Source organism: Salmo trutta, chromosome 27, assembly GCF_901001165.1.
Source record: "Salmo trutta chromosome 27, fSalTru1.1, whole genome shotgun sequence".
Lineage (NCBI taxonomy): Eukaryota > Metazoa > Chordata > Actinopteri > Salmoniformes > Salmonidae > Salmo > Salmo trutta.
The window spans coordinates 24327949-24341946 of record NC_042983.1 but is presented as its reverse complement, the minus strand read 5'-3'; the positions used below and the strand labels follow the sequence as shown (position 1 = coordinate 24341946).

General features: G+C 42.4%; 1 pseudogene; it reads left to right on the top strand.

The window, feature by feature from the left end:
- The first annotated feature begins 8698 nt into the window (after positions 1 to 8698).
- On the top strand, positions 8699 to 13465 carry LOC115164076 (cell cycle checkpoint control protein RAD9B-like; annotated as a pseudogene).
- The last annotated feature ends 533 nt before the right edge of the window (positions 13466 to 13998 follow it).

Genomic DNA, 13998 nt, shown 5'->3' with positions numbered 1-13998 from the left:
TACCACTTTGTTTATCCAATGTGTATTTGACATGAGCTCAATAAAATGTGTTAACTGTCATATACTTTTGGTCTTTTTGTATTTTTGTTTGACCTATTTAGTTGTATTTATCTAGTGATAGTCTAATAGGATGGCAAGATTACTTTATATAACCTCTTGTCTAGGCTGCGCTGAATCCGCCCAAAGGATTGACATTCTCTGCGACCATGGCTCTGTAAGCTTGATACTTGTAACCACTCATTAAAATTGACCTCAATTTGTTAGAGTGACCAGGAGAGAATGTCAGTACAAAGTCATGAAAAACAGGTTACATTTGTCGAGGAAATAAAAGGGATTTGTCTGATTTAAAACACAAGAGGTAGCTGCATTTTAGCAACAAGGTAGGCTTAAAAAAATAGCTAATTGTATGCTTCTGTAATGAATGGTAATTAATTTATATGTATAGACCTGTTTTTAATGACTTATTCAAACTTTTGTAATATTGCCTTCAATGTAAACATCTCAGGTCAAGTATCTATTATTTCATTGTTATAGGTCATCAAATCAAATGTATTTATATAGCCCTTCGTACATCAGCTGAAATCTCAAAGTGCTGTACAGAAACCCAGCCTAAAACCCCAAACAGCAAGCAATGCATGTGAAAGAAGCACGGTGGCTAGGAAAAACTCCCTAGGAAAAACTCCCTAGAAAGGCAAAAAACCTAGGAAGAAACCTAGAGAGGAACCAGAATATGAGGGGTGGCCAGTCCTCTTCTGGCTGTGCCGGGTGGATATTATAACAGAACATGGTCAAGATGTTAAAATGTTCATAAATGACCAGCATGGTCAAATAATAATAATCATAGTAGTTGTCGAGGGTGCAACAAGCACGTCCGGTGAACAGGTCAGGGTTCCATAGCCGCAGGCAGAACAGTTGAAACTGGAGCAGCAGCATGGCCAGGTGGACTGGGGACAGCAAGGAGTCATCATACCAGGTAGTCCTGAGGCATGGTCCTAGGGCTCAGGTCCTCCGAGAGAAAGAGAGAATTAGAGAGAGCATATATAAATTCACACAGGACACCGGATAAGACAAGAGAAATACTCCAGATGTAACAGACTGACCCTAGCCCCCCGACACATAAACTACTGCAGCATAAATACTGGAGGCTGAGACAGGAGGGATCAGAAGACACTGTGGCCCCATCCGATGATACCCCCGGACAGGGCCAAACAGGCAGGCTATAACCCCACCCACTTTGCCAAAGCACAGCCCCCACACCACTAGAGGGATGTCTACAACCACCAACTTACCGTCCTAAGACAAGGCCGAGTATAGCCCACAAAGATCTCCGCCATGGCACAACCCAAGGGGGGGGGGCGCCAACCCAGACAGGAAGACCACGTCAGTGACTCAACCCACTCAAGTGACGCACCCCTCCCATGGACGGCATGGAAGAACACCAGTAAGCCAGTGACTCAGCCCCCGTAATAGGGTTAGAGGCAGAGAATCCCAGTGGAAAGAGGGGAACCGGCAAGGCAGAGACAGCAAGGGCGGTTCGTTGCTCCAGCCTTTCCGTTCACCTTCACACTCCTGGGCCAGACTATACTTAATCATAGGACCTACTGAAGAGATAAGTCTTCAGTAAAGACTTAAAGGTTGAGACTGAGTCTGCGTCTCTCACATGGGTAGGCAGATCATTCCATAAAAATGGAGCTCTATAGGAGAAAGCCCTACCTCCAGCTGTTTGCTTAGAAATTCTAGGGACAATTAGGAGGCCTGCGTCTTGTGACCGTAGCGTACGTGTAGGTATGTACGGCAAGACCAAATCGGAAAGATAGGTAGGAGCAAGCCCATGTAATGCTTTGTAGGTTAGCAGTAAAACCTTGAAATCAGCCCTTGCCTTAACAGGAAGCCAGTGTAGGGAGGCTAGCACTGGAGTAATATGATCAAATTTCTGCAGAGTCCAATAACATGCAGAATCATAGATATGGGTATGTATAGCCTACTGGTTGTTCAACTTATGCATTGCATGTTTGCATTGTCTGAAACTATAGGGTGTTTTGTGTGTCAAATAGTGTGAAACCGAGACCTGAAATGCAATAGCCTGCATGTGGTGTATTAGACGCCACAGAAGCCAGGAGGTAGGCCTATAGGAGTCCATATACACTGCTCAAAAAAATAAAGGGAACACTTAAACAACACAATGTAACTCCAAGTCAATCACACTTCTGTGAAATCAAACTGTCCACTTAGGAAGCAACACTGATTGACAATAAATTTCACATGCTGTTGTGCAAATGGAATAGACAACAGGTGGAAATTATAGGCAATTAGCAAGACACCCCCAATAAAGGAGTGGTTCTGCAGGTGGGGACCACAGACCACTTCTCAGTTCCTATGCTTCCTGGCTGATGTTTTGGTCACTTTTGAATGCTGGCCGTGCTTTCATTCTAGTGGTAGCATGAGACGGAGTCTGCAACCCACACAAGTGGCTCAGGTAGTGCAGCCCATCCATAATGGCACATCAATGCGAGCTGTGGCAAGAAGGTTTGCTGTGTCTGTCAGCGTAGTTTCCAGAGCATGGAGGCGCTACCAGGAGACAGGCCAGTACATCAGGAGATGTGGAGGAGGCCATAGGAGGGCAACAACCCAGCAGCAGGACCGCTACCTCCGCCTTTCTGCAAGGAGGAGCAGGAGAAGCACTGCCAGAGCCCTGCAAAATGACCTCCAGCAGGCCACAAATGTGCATGTGTCTGCTCAAACGGTCAGAAACAGACTCCATGAGGGTGGTATGAGGGCCCGACGTCCACAGGTGGGGGTTGTGCTTACAGCCCAAAATCGTGCAGGACGTTTGGCATTTGCCAGAGAACACCAAGATTGGCAAATTCGCCACTGGCGCCCTGTGCTCTTCACAGATGAAAGCAGGTTCACACTGAGCACATGTGACAGACGTGACAGAGTCTGGAGACGCCGTGGAGAACGTTCTGCTGCCTGCAACATCCTCCAGCATGACCGGTTTGGCGGTGGGTCAGTCATGGTGTGGGGTGGCATTTCTTTGGGGGGCCGCACAGCCCTCCATGTGCTCGCCAGAGGTAGCCTGACTGCCATTAGGTACCGTGATGAGATCCTCAGACCCCTTGTGAGACCATATGCTGGTGCGGTTGGCCCTGGGTTCCTCCTAATGCAAGACAATGCTAGACCTCATGTGGCTGGAGTGTGTCAGCAGTTCCTGCAAGAGGAAGGCATTGATGTTATGGACTGGCCCGCCCGTTCCCCAGACCTGAATCCAATTGAGCACATCTGGGACATCATGTCTCGCTCCATCCACCAACGCCACGTTGCACCACAGACTGTCCAGGAGTTGGAGGATGCTTTAGTCCAGGTCTGGGAGGAGATCCCTCAGGAGACCATCCGCCACCTCATCAGGAGCATGCCCAGGCGTTGTAGGGAGGTCATACAGGCACGTGGAGGCCACACACACTACTGAGCCTCATTTTGACTTGTTTTAAGGACATTACATCAAAGTTGGATCAGCCTGTAGTGTGGTTTTCCACTTTAATTTTGAGTATGACTTCAAATTCAGACCTCCATGGGTTGATAAATTGGATTTCCATAGATTCTTTTTGTGTGATTTTGTTGTCAGAACATTCAACTATGTAAAGAAAAAAGTATTTAATAAGATTATTTCTTTCATTCAGATCTAGGATGTGTTGTTTAAGTGTTCCCTTTATTTTGTTGAGCAGTATATTTTCAAATTGTTGTTTGTGGCATATCTAAATTAATTTGGTGAATAAATCTATTTAGCACTTGATGATTGAGTTAATAGCCTACCCATTAACATGTTACGCAATCAAAAATAAAAACAAACATTGTGTGATTCATTCAGATCAAGGCTTCATTAACACACCCATCTACAGTGCATTCAGAAAGTATTCAGATCCCTTGACTTTTTCCACATTTTGTTACCTTACAGGCTTATTCTAAAATTGATTGTTTTCCCCCCTCGTCTACACACAATACCCCATAATGACAAAGCCAAAACAGGCTTTTAGACATTTTTGCAAGTTAGTAAAAATAATTATATACACACACACACACACACACACACACACACACAGTTGAAGTCGGAAGTTTACATACACTTAGGTTGGAGTCATTAACTAGTTTTTCAACCACTCCACAAATTTCTTGTTAACAAACTATAGTTTTGGCAAGTCTGTTAGGACATCTACTTTGTGAATGACACAAGTCATTTTTCCAACTATTGTTTACAGACAGATTATTTCACTTATTCACTGTATCACAATCCCGGTGGGTCAGAAGTTTACATACACTAAATTGACTGCCTTTAAACAGATTGTAAAATTCCATAAAATTATGTTATGGCTGTAGAAGCTTCTGATAGAGATGAACGTACTTTAGTGTCGAAAAGTGCAAATCAATCCCAGAACAACAGCAAAGGACCTTGTGAAGATGCTGTAGGAAACAAAAGTATCTATATCCACAGTAAAACGAGTCCTATATCGACATAACCGGAAAGGCCGCACAGCAAGGAAAAAGCCACTGCTCCAAAACCGCCATAAAAAAAGCCAGACTACAGTTTGCAACTGCACATGGGGACAAAGATCGTACTTTTTGGAGAAATGTCCTCTGGTCTGATGAAACAAAAATAGAACTGTTTGGCCATAATGACCATCGTTACGTTTGGAGGAAAAAGGGGGGAGGCTTGCAAGCCGAAGAACACCATCCCAACCGTGAAGCACGGGGATGGCAGCATCATGTTGTGGGGGTGCTTTGCTGCAGGAGGGACTGGTGCACTTCACAAAATAGATGGCATCATGAGGAAGGGAAAGTATGTGGATATATTGAAGCAACATCTCAAGACAACAGTCAGGAAGTTACAGCTTGGTCGCAAATGGGTCTTCCAAATGGACAATGACCCAAAGCATACTTCCAAAGTTGTGGCAAAATGGCTTAAGGACAACAAAATCAAGGTATTGGAGTGGCTATCACAAAGCCCTGACCTCAATCCTATAGAACATTTGTGTGCAGAACTGAAAAAGCGTGTGTGAGCAAGGAGGCCTACAAGCCTGACTCAGTTACACAAGCTCTGTCAGGAGGAATGGGCCAAAATTCACCCAACTTATTGTGGGAAGCTTGTGGAAGGCTACATGACATGTTTAACCCAAGTTAAACAATGTAAAGGCAATGCTACCAAATACTAATTGAGTGTATGTAAACTTCTGACCCACTGGGAATGTGATGAAAGAAATAAAAGCTGAAATAAATCATTCTCTCTACTATTATTCTGATATTTTACATTCTTAAAATAAAGTGGTGATCCTAACTGGCCTAAGACAAGGAATTTACACTCTGATTAAATGTCAGGAATTGTGAAAAACTGAGTTTAAATGTATTTGGCTTAGGTGTATGTAAACTTCTGACTTCAACTGTATATATAAAATGTATTCAGTATTCAGCCCCTTTACTCAGTACTTTGTTGGAGCACCTTTGGCAGCGATTACAGCCTCGCTTCTTCTTGGGTAGGACGCTACAAGCTTGGCACACCTGTATTTGGGGAGTTTCTCCCATTTTCTGCATATCCTCTCAAGCTCTGCCAGGTTGGATGGGGAGCGTCGTTGAATAGCTATTTTCAGGTCTCTCCAAAGATGTTTGATTGGGTTCTTGTCCGGGCTCTAGCTGGGCCACTCAAGGACATTCAGAGACTTGTCCCGAAGCCACTCCTGCATTGTCTTGGCTGTGTGCTTAGGGTCGTTGTCCTGTTGGAAGGTGAACCTTCGCCCCAGTCTGAGGTCCTGAGTGCTCTGGAGCAGGTTTTCGTCAAGGATCTCTCTGTACTTTGCTCCATTCATCTTCCCCTCATTCCTGACTAGTCTCTCAGTCCCTGCCTCTGAAAAACATCCCCACAGCATGATGCTGCCACCACCATGCATAACCGTAGGGATGGTGCCAGGTTTCCTCCAGACTTGAGGCTTGGCATTCGGGCCAAAGAGTTCAATCTTGGTTTCATCAGACCAAAGAATCTCATTTCTCATGATCTGAGAGTCTTTTAGGTGCCTTTTGGCAAACTCCAAGCCGGCTGTCGTGCCTTTTACTGAGGAGTGCTGCAGAGATGGTTGTCCTTCTGGAATGTTCTCCCATCTCCACAGAGGAAATCTGGAGCTTGGGTTCTTGGTCACTTCCCTGACCAAGGCCCTTCTCCCTTTTTGCTCAGTTTGGCTGGGTAGCCAGCTCTAGGAATAGTCTTGGTGGTTCCAAACGTATTCCATTAAAGAATGATGGAGGCCACTGTGTTCTTGGGGACCTTCAATGCTCCACATTTTTTGGTACCCTTCCCCAGATCTGTGCCTCGACACAATCCTGTGGCGAAGCTCTACAGACAATTCCTTTGACTTATGGCTTGGTTTTTGCTCTAACATGCACTGTCAACTGTGGGACCTTTTATAGACAGGTGTGTGCCTTTCCAAATCATGTCCTTTCTATTGAACTGACCACAGGTGGACTCCAATCAAGTTGCAGAAACATCTCAAGGATGATCAATGGAAACAGGATGCACCTGAGCTCAATTTCGAAGTCTCATAGCAAAGGGTCTGAATACTTTAGTAAATAAGCTATTTCTGTTTTTAATTTAAAATAAATTTGCAACAATTTCTAAAAACCTGTTTTCGCTTTGTCATTATGGAGTATTGTGTGTAGATTGATGAGGAATTGTTTTATTTCATCAATTTTAGAATAAGGCTGTAATGTAACAAAATGTGGAAAAAGAGAAGGGTTCAGAATACTTTCCGAATGCACTGTATATGACAGACACTGAGCATGTGTATAAGGAACTAAGCGCCAGGGTGGAGACGCACAGGACAGCACATTTCAAGGTCTCTGACAACCAGCAGGTGAATATCCACACTAAGTCCATGATGACTGCATCATTTCTACAGGTAAGATGTCGGCAAGTTATTTACCATATACCATAATTAATATATTTCTCAATTTAAATGTAGTGTTATACTAAATATTGTAATCATGTTCCAGCATCCAACCCACACAACTGAACAAAAACTATCTCGACAGCATTGAAAATGTCTACAGCACCGATCACATGAGAAGACTGATGAAGCAACACTATCTTTATGTGCTGCACAGGTGTATTTAATCAGGTGTGTTGTAACTGTATTTACTTTAGAATTAAATATGGACCAACTATTGCCCATCTTTCATTAAATATTTCCCCCCTACGTCATAGCTCTTTGGATGGAATCAGAAATACTACTGGATATCCGCTATTTAAAGCTCACGTTCAAGATGGACAATGAGAGAGATTCTGGATCTAGGATCAAGCCATATGGACAGAGGAAGGGCACCACAGTGCACTCTAAAGTTATCCTCTCAAAGATTGCCAACAGTCACAGTGCAGAGTTAGAAGATGGCATTTTAAGTAATTATATTTAAGACAGTTAAACATTTAATTAATCTGACAATGTATTGAGCTGTAGTATAATATTGAACATTTCAAAATACTTTCATACTCCTTAATGGTAAATTAATGTCTGTCTGCCTGTAAACTGTGTACAGGGTTGGGGAGTAACAGATTACAAAAAACAACCTGTAATCCGTTACGTTACCAGCTAAAATATTGTAATCAGATTACAGATACTTTTGAAGAACTAGATGATTACTTTTAAATTCAGAAAAGATGTTAACGGAAAAAAAATACATTGATACCTTTTTAGTTCTTCTCAATAACATTAAATTCAGCATTGAAAAAAGGCACACATTTAAGTTTGTTCCACCTGAGCGAGTCTGACCACAAATCAAATACCGCTATGATGGTACACAATGCATTTGATGGTTCCTTTTGGCTTCTTCCAATGCCTTTTAAGGGGAAAGTCATCCAAAAGTACTGAGTTTGGGTAATCCATAAATTACTTACTGATTACAATTTAGACAGTGGATTACATTTAGAAATGAACCTTCCCAACCCTGACTGTGTGTAAGCACTATCACATGCAGTAGTTTATTAACCATGTAAATACTACAGGCTACATTTAATATCTGTTCATTATTTATATATGATTACAGTTAATTGTAATGAATTGTTTATAACTCTAAATTTTCAGTTTAAGGGTTTGGTAATGGTATGACTTTGAGCATATTCTTATCCCTAGGCTACCTGCTGTTTTGTAGCTGATGTGAAAGACTTTGAGATCTGGTGTCAGCCTAACTACCGCTCAACATCAGCACCATAGAAATAAGAATGAATTTTGTTGCACATTTATGCATGTTGTATATATTCCAAAAGCTAATATACCTGATCACAGAAATATTCATTTTTATACCATGGCATTGTTGAATATTCCTTTCTGATTGGCTTGAAGGGTATTCTAGGGCGTGCATTATTTCCATAAAACGCACGGTATATTTGCACAGTAGAATTCAATGGCTGTGGTTCATTTTTACATGTTTTGTTTGAGCTGCTTTTGAAAGCAAAAGTCGAAGTGAAAACAGTATTGATATGATTGAATTCGATTTTCATAATAACAAGCTAGGGCTGACGGTTTGATTAGCTAAACTAGCAAGTCTGTTTGTTTGGTTACCACGGCAACTACTGTAGCTATCTAGTAAACTTGCTATCTACTTCAGTGGATGTTGAACATATTTCTAGTGGCAAATGGTATAAAAGGGATAATAATCAAGGGGCTCTATGCGTTCTCTGGAAAGTAATGCAACTCTGGAAGGTCAGGTCCACTCTGTTAGCGTGTCGTGAAACACACCTTTTACGTCGTTCATTATTTTCCATGGAACGAATAGCCCCTCCTTGATTGTCCCTTACTTATTATTTCTATGATCATCAGCACCAGCTCAATATCAGCGCCAATCGACATGACGTCACATAGCTGACAGACAAACTGAGTGAGAAGCAGTGACTGCACAAAAAAAATACAACATTGTGGTAGCGACTTGAACTTGACTAACAAAATGAAGTGTGTCATTGAAGGAAACCGTGTGAAAGTTATATTAACTTTAAGAATATAGACCAGGGGCATAAATGTTCAAAGTAAATAGCTAAAGTGCCAAACCTGGATAGTTAGTAGCTAACGTTAGGTAAATTAGCTAGCTAACCTAGCTCTTTAACGTTAGCTAGTTAGCGCTCTAAAGTTGGCTAGCTCTTTGACTGCGTACTGTACCTAAACTAGTCACTGCTGATTGCTCCCTGGGGTAACTAAGCTAGCTAAAATGGAAACATTTGTGTCAGCTAGCTAAATATATTGACACATTACTGCTTGGTGAATTCCATCCACCAAACTGTCTCTTTTTGACAGCATTTGGGAAGGCTATTCATGCACTGGCACACATAGGTGATAAATTATGGTTGGATCCTATGGTGAAAGGTGTAAACATAATTGATTTACAAAGCTTTGTCAATTTAAAGTGGTACATAGCATTGCCCTGTCCTAACCCTAACCTTATGTCTATGATTATCTGCTTGGTCTGGTCTCTTGTAGTTGGCAATGCCCATTCAGCCTACGACTGCTTCCTCTTCACCACACAGTTCTTCCAACACTACAGCCCAGACACAGGACCAGCCCAGGACTGTGGAACTGTCAAATACAAATTGGTAATGAAGGTAATGGCCAAGCAGTTCTGAATCTGCTGAATATGACCCCAAGTTATCTCAGGCCTCAGGGGAGATGGATGACTCTGACAACCGTTTGGACAGTCCATCATCATTTCTTGTAAAATGTGTGACTTTATAATAGCTGTTTATTAATATACATCCATTGGTTTTAGTCAGTGGTGCCACTGTTTCGGTGCCTGGCTACTATTGAGCGTAATGTGGATCACTGTCAAATATCCATCAATCTCCCAGATAACCGGGTGATATTCCAGTTTCACTGAAGACTTAGTAGGAGAAAAGTCCAATAGCATGCTCTCAGATAAGATCTTGATTTATACTGAACAAAAATATGAATGCAACATGTAAGGTGTTGGTCCCATGTTTCATGAGCTGAAATAAAAGATCCCAGAAATGTTCCATACACACAACAAGCTTATTTGTCAAAAATGTTGTGGACAAATTTGTTTACGTCCCTGTTAGTGAGCATTTCTCTTTTGCCAAGATAATCCATCCACCTGACAGATGTGGCATATCAAGAAGCTGATTAAACAGCATGATCATTACACAGGTGCACCTTGTGCTAAGGACAATGAAAGGGCACTCTAAAATGTGCATTTTTGTCACACAACACAGTGCTACAGATGTCTCAAGTTTTGAGGGAGCATGCAATTGGCATGCTGACTGCAGGAATGTCCACCAGAGCTGTTGCCACAGAATTGAAAGTTAATTTCTCTAAATATGCCACTCCCAATGTTGTTTTAGAGAATTTGGCAGTACGTCTCACAACCACAGCCCAGTAATAAAGCCCTTTTGTGGGGAAAAACTCATTCTGATTGGGTGGGCCTGACTTCCCAGTGGCCTGGCTCCCAAGTGGGTTGGCCTATGCCCTCCCAGGCCCACCCATGGCTGCGCCCCTGCCCACTCACATAAAATCCATAGATTAGGGTCTAATGAATTTATTTCAATTGATGGATTTCCTTCTATGTACTTAAACTCAGTAACTTTTTGGGAAATTGTTGCATTGTTGCATTTTATAATTTTGGTCAGTAAATATGTTAAGGACTTGTGTGTTGGTGAGCAACATCCAGTAGGTGCTCAATAATGATTTTGGAACAAAGTGGATTTCTCATCATCAGAATTTTCAGATTGCATTGCATGGTATCAACACAAGATGCCGGTGTTTTCCAACAGCGGGGTGTATCATACTTCTTGTGACAGGTATCACCAAAACACATAACCTGTGTTTCCAGGAGAGTGAAGCTCTGCAAGCAGTGTTTCCTTCTCACCTCTGCCCCAACGTACTGAAGGCCCAGGCCAGGTGAGCTGCCATAACATACCCCAATCTATCTCCTCATATGACATTTATGAAGAGTGATTCAGATACCGTCTGAGAATTACTACAGGGTATATGATGATTATTTATTTAATTAACATTTGTATAATCTATTATTATTATTATTATTATTGTATTACATTTCTATTATTATTTTGGGCCAGACTTCTAGGCAGCATGGTGATGCACTTCCCGGTGTCTCAGGAGGAGATCACTCTGTCCATGTCTCCTCTGAGAGTCAATCTGAAAAACCACTATGAAGAGGAAAGTGGTGAGATTCTGCACTGTCTACACAGTATTAAAAACATACAAACATCAGAAACATATTGTTCCTAACTCCTCATTGTTCTGGGTGCAGATCAAATGAAAGCCATGCACACTGAGATGTCTTTAGATCCCAGTGAGTTTGACTACTTCCAGGTTGGAGTTGACTAAGACATAACCTTCTGTCTGAAGGAGCTGAGTATAAGGGGGTTATTTTGAGAAGGTCCTAAATTTTCTGTCACATGAGCTTGTAAATATATGGGTGAATCACTGTCTGTTCTTGCAGACCCAGGGTTAATTCATTTTTAAGGGGTCTTATTTACTGCACTAGACCCAAGTGTCCAGGAGACTCCGTACCCTATCATTTTCAATGGAATTGACCCCTCCTGGGTGAGATTTTGTTTTATGACCGTAGTGACTCAAGTTCTAATATGATATGTTTTTTGCTGCACGTGTACATTTTTTGTGAACAGACAGTAATAAGTAGTAGAGCACATGCATTGATTACCTAACTCTCATGCATGCTCCAAATAAACCCAAGTCCTCAGAGGACAAATATACATAAACATTGATCCAATTGCAAAATAAATCATATTGAGCCCCCCCCCAGTCATTTGGGATCCTGTGTTCACTTGAAATATAATAGTTTGTGTCATTCTAAAGTACAAATAATGAGTTTCAATCTGTGGTTCGACCCACAACCTTTGATCCGACCCTAACATCCTGGAATGTTGTTGGGGGTACCCTATTGTGAAGTCCCTTCATTACACAGCAAAGCCATGAGCTGTTTCTATGGACTGCTTGCCTGCTGGACAGTGAGCCAGTCTCTACATTGCTGCTAGTCTTACCTGTCACAGTGTGTTAGAGGGGCTAGTGTCACACACAGGGGCTCTGGTATCTGGGCTTGGGACACAGCGAGTTCACTGAACACATGATTACCCCTTTCACTGTGATTGACCTCTACAACTTCAAAGGTCATGGCTAGCATACACAGCAACAAATCAAATCCAATTGTATTGGTCACACATATTTAGCAGATGCAAGTGAGGGTGTAGTGAAATGCTTGTGTTCCTAGCTCCAACAGTGCAGTAGTATCTAACAATTCACAACAATACACAAATGTAAAAGTGAAAGAATTGAATTAAGAAATATATAAATATTAGGACGAGCAATGTCGGAGTGCATGGACTAAAATACAGTAGAATAGAATATAGTATATACATATGAGATGAGTAAAGCAGTATGTAAACACTATTAAAGTGACTAGTGATCCATTATTAAAGTGGCCAGTGATTTCATGTCTATGTATATGGGGCAGCAGCCTCTAAGGTGCAGGGTTGAGTAGCCGGGTGGTAGCCGCCTAGTGATGGCTATTTAACAGTCTGATGGCCTTGAGATAGAAGCTGTTTTTCAGTCTCTCGGTCCCAGCTTTGATGCACCTGTACTGACCTCGCCTTCTGGATGATAGCGGGGTGGTTGTTGTCCTTGATGATCTTTTTGGCCTTCCTGTGACATCAGGTGCTGTAGGTGTCATGGAGGGCAGGTAGTTTGCCCCCGGGGATGCGTTGGACAGACCTTACCACCTTCTGGAGAGCCCTGCAGTTGCGGGTGGTGCAGTTGTCGTACCAGGTGGTGATGAAGCCCGACAGCATGCTCTCAATTGTGCATCTGTAAAAGTTTGTGAGGATCTTAGGGGCCAAAACATATTTCTTCAGCCTCCAGAGGTTGAAGAGGCACGACATTGATAATATTTGCCCTGACACCTAATGTACATTGCTGTCTAGCAGAGTAGCAGAATGTTGTGATCCACTATGACCTGTTATTCTCATGTGTGGTGAATGATCAAACTTTGAGACATCAGTTAATGATGAACGTTAGTTGTCTCCAAACATGCATGTGTTTAATGTATTAACCTCTTCTCTAGGGATTGTTGTAATTTTCTTAATCTCATGGTCTACGGGTGTCTGCCCACTTTGACGCTGCATGAAAGTAAGTATCCTGGTCCTTGTGATTATACCTCTTTTACTTAGATCCTAAATAAGGCCCCGAGTTTTTCCCGGTCTGGTCACATGATTGGAGAAATCTCAGTGCCCTGATTACAGGTATGCTGATGCTGTGCTCTGCTGTCTGTCAGGCCTGTGTCCTTCCTTGTGGAAGATATGGTGCTGGAGGCCAGTGTGGTGTTGGCTACTCTTGTCCACCCAGAGAGCAGGACCCCTCCCAGGCTACAGAGGCCCAGGCTCCTGCTGCACTAAGGTAGCCATCACCATTTATTATACAGTAATTACACCACCACCAATAGGGGAGGTTCTGTATTTGGTGCAACATTGTGTAATACACAACATCACCAGCATCACAACATCACCAGCATCGTCTATTATGTCGTCGTCACCAGGGCAACCATAAGGGTAAATTCAATTATGTTTTATGTAGAAGTGGCTGAATTATTTCAAATAGACATTGACCAAATTATTTCAAATAGACAGGGAAGCCCTTGTTAGGGAACATGTTGTGGAAAAATGCAGGACATTTTGTCCTAGGGAGAAGCAGTTTCTCAATAGCATATAAAAAAGCAAACAGCAGTAAATAGCCTTAAAGCGCTTGTCCAATCATGTGACAGTCACAGTAGAGTACATTTGAATCCTAGAACTAGAACTGGCTGTGCCAGTGATGTCCTTACTGGAGGCAGTTTGCCATCATGTGCTTTTTTTGGTGCCTCAGTGGGTGTTGTGTTACAGAACAGTGCCGTGGTAGTTTAACAGAGCCTGGCTATCTGGGGCAAGGACGT